The sequence below is a fragment of the Hydra vulgaris genome, chromosome 11, assembly GCF_038396675.1.
Source record: "Hydra vulgaris chromosome 11, alternate assembly HydraT2T_AEP".
In the NCBI taxonomy this organism is placed as follows: domain Eukaryota; kingdom Metazoa; phylum Cnidaria; class Hydrozoa; order Anthoathecata; family Hydridae; genus Hydra; species Hydra vulgaris.
The window spans coordinates 35,792,501-35,805,000 of NC_088930.1; positions in this window are offsets into that span (position 1 = coordinate 35,792,501).

Genomic DNA, 12,500 nt, shown 5'->3' on the forward strand with positions numbered 1-12,500 from the left:
CACGCAATAAATAGTAGTAACTGGTTTTGTTACGTTACTACTATTTATTGTTTATAGAGTAAATTTCACATCATATTAAATTTACAAAATTAAAACGATGTTTCAACAGTAAGCAAACTAATCAAGTGATGACAAAGGTAACTAAAAAAAAAGAAAAGAACATAGTTGCGTTTGAAATTATAAAAAAATTTAAAATCATTTAAATTTAAAACTGTCATTAATTGTTATTATAAATAGTAAAATTCATACTTTACTTTGTTCTAAATGGTCTAAAGTAAAATCAAATTAACAGACATTAACACCGTTTGACACTGAATTCTGGCAAGTAAGTTTTCTGCTCGCTGAGCAGCATTTCTTATATTTGAACAACGATTAATTTCATCTTGCCTAGATCTATCTCTTTCACTTGACAACAACAATTTTCAAGTTGCCTATTAGCATTTACATTAATAACAACTTAGAGCCTATTATTATCGACTTCAATTTCACTATTATCATTAAACATATTACCAGTAATATTACTATTGTTTCAACTGAATAATAAAAAAATGTAAAAGAATCTTACAAATTGTGATCTTTTCTAATCAAAGATTTTATTTAAACTACAGATTTATTGAAATCCATATCTTTTTATGTTTATATACATAAGTCGTTTATCAAAAATATTAAACAATATTTATTTACATCCATTATTTTTAATTTGACAAAGAATCTAGACTAGAATGCACAAAATATTTTAAGTGATCAACAAATTACTGACTGAAATTTGTTGATCACTTTCGTGTCAACAAAATACAGTCAGTTTTCCTTGTCAAATACATAAAATATATATCTAATATAAAATAAATCCAATATGAAATAAAAAAAAATTAGTAAACTTACTCAAATCAGTACCAGTTATACTGTGTGAAGTGACAAAAAACACTTCAGTTCTTTCTATTAATTAATATTATAGTGTGTATATAGTATATATATTATAGTGTGTATATAGTATATAATATATACTATATACACACTATAATAATATATCTAGACAAGATACTGGTGTATATAGTTACTATATACATATATAATATATGTATATAGTAACTATAAACACCAGTATCTAGTCTAGATACTGGTGTATATAGTTGCTATATTACTATTTTAGATATTAAATAGGCATATCTTTTTGATTTTAAGATTTTCACTGCTTAGATAAATAATGATATTTAAATTTATGTTATTTGTATTTTTCATCTTTTGTTAATTATGTGAAAAAGAAATAAGATTTATAGTAGCACGTTTATATTACTTTTTTTTTTATCAATAATATATGTGTATATATATGTGTGTGTGTGTATGTATATATATATATACATGATGGAAAGAGCTTTAAAAAGTTATTAAAACTATGTACAGTACAATTTTTTTTTTTTTTATGTATAAAACAGGCTTAAACTTGTTAAAAGTGCTGTTATTGTAAAAAATATATTTACTTTTCTTATTAAACACACCTGGTAAAAATAGTTGTTTTTTTAAACACAAATGCTTACATAGTAAATTAACATGCTCAAATAGATTATTTATAGTACTTTCATTTGATATATAATAATCGATATTTAAACATTGCGAACATATTTAAAAAAATTACGAATAGTTGCTGCCAAATAAGGACAAATCACTTAATTTTAATTGCTTTTTTCTTTATCTTACATTATAAATGCTTAGAAAAAAAACAACATCCTTGTACAGATTATTTACAGATCTTTCCTTTGGTATATAATAATCAATATTTAAACATCTCCTTCATTTCTAAAATTGTTTGCTCAAAGCTGCTAGCTAATAACCACAAATTAGTTGCTTTCGCTAGCACCTATATTCTTGGCTTAAAATCATTTCTATCTGCTATAAAATGTGCCCCAGTTTATTTAAACTTTTATTTTTTTATTTTATAAATTAATACAAAGCGAAATATAATAAAATTTATTATTACATAAGTGACAGTACATTGTGTATTTTATGCAATATTGTTTCAAGTCCAAGTATTAAAATCATTTCATTGTGCATCTTTTTATAAATGTCGACTATATTTTATCTAGCCTTTAAGTTGCATATCCTTTTTTTCTAGTTGACCTAGGCAGGGGCGGATGCAGGATTTTTGTGGGTGTTGCCTGTTTTTTTCGAGTTGCCAAAATATAGTCGGCGATATTTTTTTGTAAACCCCTCCCCCGGGCTAGAGAGGGAGAGGTGGGAAGGTTGCAAAAACATATTGCCGACTATATTTGGCAATTCGTCATCAAAGCGGCATCAGTACTTTATTATTACTTGGCATTGTTCTCAATTCCCCATATAAAACAAAACTAATAAAAATGTTGCCTTGGCTATTCTGTTCATAAATTAGACATTTTTTACTTGTCTAACCTATTTAACGAAAAGAACCAATGAGAAGGTAAGCCATAGGATTTTGCACTCCATCTGTAAACTATCATGTGGCCTAAGGTTAGTCCTCCATTTCTGGATTCTTTCCTTTTCTTGATAGGCAGTTAATGTAAAATATTAATATAGTTGCCTTAGGTTAGTCCTCCATTTCTGGATACTTTCCTTTTCTTGATTGGCAGTTTATGTAAAGTATTAATATTGTTGCCTTAGGTTAGTCCTCCATTTCTGGATGCTTTCCTTTTCTTGATAGGCAATTAGGCCAAATTTTTTTTAATAGGTTTTTTTTTTAATTTTTTATGGTGGTTTTTCTAATTTTCACTAAATATAAGATAAACTTAAATATAAAATAAAATACACGAATATAGTCAATAAACAAAAAAGAAATTAATAAATTAATATTAGGTAAAAACCAACTCTAAGCGTCGTTCCCCTAAAACAGAAAAATTATTTAAAACTCTTTCTACATCAGGAATTATTTCTTGATGAATAGACATCAGAGCTAAAGAATTAAATCTTGACTCTGTCATGTGGCTTCGCATATAAGTTTTCAGTCTGCATATAACAGAAATACTCCTCTCGCATTCACATGTAGTAATTGGAATTGTTCCCATTATTAAAAAACCTTCCCTAATGTTTGGGAAACCCCTCATATCAATAGACTTTGGATAGAATCACAGATTGATCGTTCCAAAATGTTTCCCACAAATCTAATTCAGCATGAATTGATGTAGGATGAGGCATATCCGATATATAAAAATGCAAAAATTCCGTAAAATCTGACTTCCAAAAACATTCTTCTCTAATTTTTTCTACAACAGTTGCAGGAATACCAGATAAACCTCTATCTTCATTCAATTCAAATTCATTAATTAAATGATCTAAAGAGAAGATGTGATGGAATATTTGAAATAATCTAAAACTGTGTCAGAGGGATAATTATCTCTATAAACTTGTCTGCCACAGAGCCTTGGTTTAACTTCTGAAACATCAAGAGTCTTAGCTAGGTCAAGAGCAATTAAGTACCATTCATTATGATAGACATCAATATTTTTTTTAAATCTAAAACTTGAGTTTTCAAACAATTTATTTTATTACACTGTTGCGGTATATCAAATGATTTAGTTTGGAGAACAACAGTGATGGCGTAGAAATAGTCCATTACTTGTTTTGTTAAAACTAAGCTCACAATAAAAGAAAAACTTGTCATAAGATTTAAAAAACATGATGCTTTTGAAGAAGTATCAATACTATAACTCTTACCTTCATTGTATGCCATTTCTTCCATTGAATGAAAAACGGATATGTAGTTATCAAAAAAAACATCCAGACCTTTAAGTTTCTGAACCCATCTAGTTCGACATGTATCAATTAATTTTGCTTGACCAGGAAAAATGAATTTATTGAGACAGCTGGCACGTTTAGGTGGTAAGTTAAAAAAATATGATATGTCTTTGATTTGATCAAGAGCATTTCTAACATTCTGAACATTGCATGATTTACTAATAACTAAATTAAGTTAATGGCATGCACAGTGAACAAAAATAGCCTTTGAATTGATAAGTTTAATTCTAGATGAAATACCTTTTAATTTACCAGACATTGCCCCAGCACCATCATATCCTTGACCTCTACATTTTTGGATATCAAGACAAAGATCATCAATTGCAGAAATTATGTTTTGCGCAAGACTAAGACCAGTTGTACCAGATTTACATTCAATAAACCGTAGGAAGTCTTTACAAATAACATGATCGCAATCAATGTCTCTTATAACTAGAGATAGCTGTTCAACATTAAAACAATCAGAAGCTCCATCACACAAGATAGAAAAATAACCTGACTTTTTAATTTTCTTAATTAGAACTTCTTCGATTGTTTTTCCACAGCATTCAATAAGTTCGTTTTGTGCAGTTTTAGATATATAAGTTGCATTTTTAGGAGCAGAACGAATATAGTGCTCAAGAACATTATCACCTGCTTCAATACAAAAATTTAAAAGCTCTACAAAGTTACCTATACCAATGTTGTCTTTACATGTTTCTTCGATCTCTGGATGATACTTACTGTAATCACAATGACCTCAAAAAGCAATACCGTTGCGGCCAAGAAAAATAATTGTCTTTATAACTGGAATTAATTTATTTCGATTACTTATAATAAGTTTTTTTTTTAGATTATCAATGTCAACTTCAATCAGATTTTTTTTTTTGAATTAGATCTAGGTTGCAGCATGTTAAGACAATGCATTAACATTTGATGAAGTTGACAATTATTATTGTGATCCATTTAAGCACGAGTTGCATTACCCCATATTTTAAAAGGTTTTTGAATAAAGTTGATTAATTTTGTATTGTTTGGAATTCTGCTACCCAACAGTGTACATGGAAGACAGTATGCTCCATCTTAAATCTGCGAGTAAGCTAACCAGGAATATTCAAGCAGCCATTTATGTAAAAATGATCGTTTTTTGTTTCACCAGAAACAGGAAAAACAAAAGACAAGTTAGGAATAAATATTTTATTAACTAGATCTAATAACATTGAATCATCTTTGCCAGCAGATAGATGTCTACCGCGCTCATAGTAAGTAGAAACATCATAAAAAGGAAGGCTTGAAGACTGATCTGATGCACAAGGAATACAATTAAGTAAGATTGGATTAGGAGTAATATCAATATTTACATTTATAATTTTAGTTTCATTATCTATGCAAAACTTTATGTGAGATTAAACAAATGATTTTTTTATTTGAAAATAGATTTTTAGGAGGTTGACAAGATAAATTAAGAACCTTAGTGGTAACAGAAGAATGCGATAGAACACTTGGCAAAACTTTTTTTTATAATTAATAAATCAGCAGAGTTGTAAAGACAGTTACTATTTTCCATTGACCTGTAAAATTCTAACATATATAAACTAAATATAACTAAAAAAAACATATTTAAGTTAAGGTTATTTGTCAAGAATTATTGTTTTATAAACAAAATAGAACATAGAAAACGCGTTTAAACTCATACTTTAAAACAATATAGTCTTGATTTTCTTTTTGCATCGGAATAAAAGCTTCCATTTCAGAAGTTTAAAGTTAAAGAAAGAAGGTCTTTATTTACAGCAGGAAAATTTGAATTTAAATCTCTAAGATTATTACGAAGCTTTACTTTGTAAGTGGTAATTTTAAGCAAATGTTTGGCTTTAATGGCATTGGGTAGCAACAAATCCATAATTGCAAACAAAAATAAAATTTGCATTAAAAATTACTTTAAACTATTTTTTGATAAAACTTCAACTTCTTCGAATACTTAAAGCTTTATTATAAAGCTTTATTACAAAGCTTTATTATAAAGCTTTATTATAAAGCTTTATTATAAAGCTTTATTATAAAGCTTTATTATAAAGCTTTATCATAAAGCTTTATTATAAAGCTTTATCATAAAGCTTTATTATAAAGCTTTATTATAAAGCTTTATTATAAAGCTTTATTATAAAGCTTTATTATAAAGCTTTATTATAAAGCTTTATTATAAAGCTTTATTATAAAGCTTTATTATAAAGCTTTATTATAAAGCTTTATTATAAAGCTTTATTATAAAGCTTTATTATAAAGCTTTATTATAAAGCTTTATTATAAAGCTTTATTATTAAAGCTTTATTGAAAAGCTTTAATTATTCGTATAAAGTTTATACAAATAATTAAGGCATTATTGGAATAATTAAGGATTCATTTTTATATATAAACGGAACCGAGAGAACCCTTTTGATAAAATGATTCAAATTTTTTTTGTTGTCTATCGGAAATTCAGGTCAAATGAATCCTAAAACAATAGGGATTTTTTTGGCCTTAATCACGGCAACCAAAATAAATACATTGCAATAACGATTGATTAAAAGGGTTCTTTCGATTCCGTTTACTTTAAAAAAAGAATCCTGATTAATAGCGGTAATTTGAAACATCACAGAGGAGAGCGAAGTCTTTTAAACATTGTTAAAGCCGTGTAGGTTTTTCTATAAAGGCAATATTTATTTTTTTAAAGAACTCATATATACATATTAATATGCTATAAATTTACGTTTAATATTTTTTATATTATGAAATGGAGTTTTTTATATTTTCTTAGAATATTATGGGTGAATCCTGGGCAACACAGGATACCCCTAGATCTGCCCCTGCTAGGATTATAAATTTGGTATCAAAGTTTATCATTTAATAATCTCAATACAATTGAACTAGTTTGATTTAAAAAATAAAAGTTTGCAATTTTTATAAGGGTACCTATATATAAATATATATAGGTACCCTATATATATATATATATATATATATATATATATATATATATATATATATATATATATATATATATATATATATATATATATATATATATATATATATATATATATATATATATATATATATATATATATATATATGTATATATATATATATATATATATATATATATATATATATATATATATATATATATCAATATATAAATATATATATATATATATCAAGGCCGTATCCAGTAATGTAATGGGCGATACCGTTTTACATATGAAGTGATTGCGGCAGAATGGAGGAGTGGTGTTTGAAAATCTTTCTTCCTATACTTCTCTTGCAATAACTATAATTTATCTCATAACCGCTTTGGATAAAAAAAAAGGTTTTGAAATAAATATTTTTAATATTTATAAATATTATAATAATAATTTTTAATATATATAAATATTAAATATTTTTTTTTTTTGCATTTGTATTTCTTTTTATTATTAATTTTGGAATTCATCGAATTTTTAGTTTGGGCGGATGAGTTTGGGCGCCCATACTGCCAAAACTGTATGGAATTACGTCTGGACACGGCACTATTTATATAAATATATATATATATATATATATATATATATATATATATATATATATATATTTATATATATATATTTATATAACATCTTATATATATATATATATATATATATATATATATATATATATATATATATATATATATATATATATATATATATATATATATATATATACTGCTCGAAGTGAGACAGGATGAGGTGGGATGTCATCCTGTTACTTCTTCAAAGTAACAGGATGACATCCCTGTGAAAACCATCGCGACTATTTTATATTTTTCCTGATATAAAATCGACTTGACAGGATAGTTTTTTGAAATCATTGAAAAACCATACCACCACTTCATATTTCCTAATTATGTATATATATATATATATATATATATATATATATATATATATATATATATATATATATATATATATATATATATATATATATATATATATATATATATATATATATATATATATATATGTATATGTATATATATATATATATATATATACAGTTTTCCGCTTGCCCACATGCCCGCCAATACTTTGGTCAGCGCTTTTTTTAGCGCTTACTAATAATTTTCAAGCGTTTTTTTTAATTGAAACAAACTTTTTTCTTTATTTAAGAAGTTCTTTTTCCAATATTAGGAAGTACAAAAAACAAATATTTTCTGAAATCGCACACGCCAATCAAATAATGACTGTCTGGCCAGCGCTTATTCGTGCGCTGGCGGTAAATAGCAAAAAAAGGTGAAAAAAGCAGCGTGTTGAAATGAACAGACACGTTTTTTTTACAGCGTGTTAAATTATAAAATATTTTACAAATATGGAAAATTCGTTTAAAAATATAGAAAAGTTAATTATCAAGAAATTGGAGGAACAAAAAATATGTATGCTGCAAGAAACAGAAAAGTTGTTAAAGGCACAAGAAAAGAGCCTTGCGTCGATAATGAGTGCAAACTTAAAAATATTAACCAAAAGAATTGAAAAAATCGAAATTTATGTAAATAACAATAAATCCAATGTGATGAATATTCAAAAAGACTTAAGCGATGTTAAAACTGCATTAAACTTTCAAGAAACAAACCTAATAGAAAAGATAAAACAAATTAAGAAATGCTATGATAACGAGTTGAACATTTTGAGCAAAAAAACAATCGACTTAATAGTCGGTTGAAAAATAGATCTAGACGAAATAACCTCTGAATAGATGGAGTAGAAGAAAAACCGAATGAAAAACCTGAACTGATTGTGAAGGTACAGTAAAAGATATTTTTAAAAACCAACTTAAAATAAACAGCGAAGTAGTTGTGGAAAGAGCACATAGAGTAGGAAAAACAAGAGATAGCAAAATACCCAGAATAATGGTTCTGAAGCTCTTTAACTATCAGGACAAGAACAGAATTCTAAACGCCGTTAAAAACTTGAAAGGTACTGGTGTGTTTATCAACGAAGATTTCGCGAAGGAAACGATCGAGAGTCGCAAAAAATTATGGGAAGAGGTCAAACGATTGCGCGGTGAAGGTAAGTATGCTATTATTAAATATGATAGAATTTTATGCAGAGAATTTAGAAACCCTATCCCTTACACTAAATTTTAAAAAGAAACTTTTCTAAAATGAATGATCTGATAAATTAATAAAAATAATAACAATGGCTGGAATAAGTGATTTTGAATTTATAAGATTTAACATTACTGAATTGAATTCTAATGAAAATATAAACCCTAATATAAAAAATTGCTCGGATTGCTTATATCACTATCCGTGCGAATAAGAAGGGTTTCTTTTTAAAAATGTTTATGACAAAAATTTAAATAAAATTAGAATTCTACACGTAAATATTCGAAGTCTTAACAAAAATTTTGAAAAACTTCTTAACTTGTTAGATGAAACAAAAAATCGTTTTAATATAGTTTGTTTAACTGAAACGTGGATTTCGAATGACTTATATAGTAATTCTAATTTTAATATTCCACATTTTAAATTAATTTCGCTCAAAAGACAAGTAAATAAACGGCGGAGGAATCCTTATTTATGTGAATGAAAATATTTTTTATTACGTTAGGAATGATTTAAGTACTTCTGATGGCGATAAAGAAATTTTAACTATAGAAATTATAAACAATCAATCACAAAACATTTTATTAAGCTGTTGTTATCGACCACCTGACGGTGTGAGCGAGAACTTGAGCATTTTTTATGAACAAAGTATTTTTAGAAAAGGTATTAAAGAAAAAAAAAGAGCTTCATTATTGGGGACCTAAATATGAATTGTCTTCTGTAAAATGAAGATAACAAAATTAAAAACTTTTTTGAAACGGGTGCAATTCCTTTAATAAATAGGCCGACCAGAGTTACAAAAAACTCGGCATCTTTGATTGATAATATCATTACAACAGATATATTCAACAATGATATTTAAACGGGTATCCCAAAATCTGATATTACCGACCATTTTCCAATATTTTTTACACTTAACTCAAAATATGAAAATAAAAATCAATCAATCAAAATTAAAACACGCACTTTTAACTAGCAACCAGACAATCTCTAATGGCCTTATTATAAAAGGACAAAAATAGACTTCGACAAAGCACTAATTGCAACAATTTTAATTACAACTATCAAAAATGAATTGTCTATAAAAAATGTTTGTCTTTCTAGACAATCATTTTAAAAACGGACACTAAATGAACAATCTCGATTTTTTAATGAGGTATAGAAGATCTATTTAATATATAATTTGGACTTATAACGAGTAATTAAATTTTCACTGCAGCATCGTTTCAAAAACTGAAAACGAGCACAAAATTAAAAATACAATTTTTCTAACAGAAGTTCATTTTTTAATTTTTTGTCCAGCGTGTGCTGTTGATTAAAAAGTTAATGTCTATTTAAAAACCTCAAAATGGACTATTTTGTGCTCAATTGAAGTTCATTAATTACTCAGTTCAGTTGTTTTTCGATTCTCAGTGAATGTGCGTGAAAATTTATTTTTAAAATGCCCTCTCCAGTTTGGGATTACTTCAAAAAAGTTGAAGGTAAGTTTATCATTTAAAAAATTTTCCTTAGTCACTAAAATCTTTATCACCTTCAATAAAATTATTTTAAAAATATGTGATCAAGGAGTTGTCCTATATAAAATGTGGATTAGTAAGTAGAAGATTCCAATAGGTGTCAAAATTTATTTAGGTTTGTGAATAAAATAATAGTGAAAAAGAAAAATGTTTTTTTATTGATGAATATGTACGCAAGTTTTAAAAAATAATTAATCATGGGCAATGATCGTCATTTGGAGTTTTGATGTCATTTCAATATTTTTTTAATATTATAAATTTACTACATAACAATCTTCAAATAATACGGTAATGAAAGATTTCTGGTTTTATGAAATCAAGTAAATTTAGACAAAATCATAGACACCAAATGGACAAAAAATTATGCTTTGTAGACTTATGAAGTGAAAATTATTTATTAACTGAGCAATCTTAGGACACCATCAAAAATTTGATAGACACAACAAGGAGAAAAAATTAAACATTTGTTGTGTCCATTACAACATACAGAATTGTCTATGTCTGTGACTATAGTAGTAACCATAGACTAGTCTGGTTACTACTTTTAACCATACTAATATAAACCAGTTTAAAAACCAATTATCGTTATTGCACTGGAAGCATATTAACTTCAATGACAATGCAGACAAAATTTACGATAATTTTTTTAAAACCTTTTACTCCGTATATGATGCAAACTTCCCTATTGAAAGAACAATAACTCCAAAAAATATAAACAATCCTTGGGTAACAAAAGGATTTAAAAAATCATCCAAGATGAAACAGAAGCTGTATATAAAATATCTCAAAACAAAATCATCTTCAATTGAGAAAATATATAAAGATTACAAATATCTATTTGAAAAAGTTCGTAAAAACTTGAAAAAAATTACTAGTCAAAACTCCTAGATAAATTCAAAAATAACTCAAGACGCATTGGGCAAGTAATAAACAAAATTAGTGGTTGACAAAAGAAATTGATTATTGTTGATAACAAACGTATATATGATCCAAGAGATATAGCTCATGACTTTAACAAATTTTTTATTGACATCGGTCCTAAACTAGCAAATAAAATTCCTTTTACCAAAGCGAAATTTAACGATTTTCTAGTACAGATGGATAATTGCAATGGTTCCAACGAATTATATTCAAAACTATCTTTTCAAGAATTTGAAAGAGCATTCAAATCACTTCAAAAAAACAAAGCAAGCGGAGCAGATGACATAAGCGGTAATATAGTTATAGAATGTTTTGAACAATTAAAAGATATTCTTTTTAAAGTATATGGAGCGTCTATCCATCAAGGAGTATTTCCTAACCGATTAAAAATTGCAAAAGTTACCCCTATCTTAAAAAAGGGAGATCAAAAAAATATCAATAATTATCGTCCTATTTCCGTCCTCTGCACATTTTCAAAAATACTAGAACGCATAATGTACAATAGACAATACAATTATTTTATTTCTAATAATTTGTTATACGTCAACCAATTTGGTTTTAAAATAAACAATTCTACGGAACATGCAATTATCCAATTTGTACGTGAAATTTCTAGTTCTTTTGAAAACTCTAAATATACTTTAGGTGTTTTCATTGACCTTTTTAGATGTTTTCATCGAAAGAATTCGATACCGTCGATCATCAAATTTTGATACAAAAACTGAAATACTATGGATTAAATTACAAAGTCATAAAATGGTTCAGAAGTTATTTATCAAACCGTAAACAGTTTGTTTTTAGTAATAATAATTATTCTAATGGGTTTCTAAATATTTCATGTGGTGTTCCCCAAGGTTCCATTTTGGGACCACTGTTGTTCTTGATTTATATAAACGACCTAAATAAAGTCTCAAATTTAATGAGTATCATGTTTGCTGATGACACCAACTTATTTCTTTCCAATAATGATATTTACAAACTCTTCTCTAGCATGAACGAGCAACTTAAAAATATATCCAAGTGGTTCAAATGCAATAAACTAACTCTAAACAGTAACAAAACAAAATGGATTCTGTTCCATCCTGTCCCTAAAAAAGCTTATTTACCCCTAAATTTGCCTAAAATTATTATTGATGATATTGAGATAAAAAGACACTATGTCAAAAAATTTTTGGGTGTTTTTCTTGATAAAAGCATCACATGGAAAGCACATATTG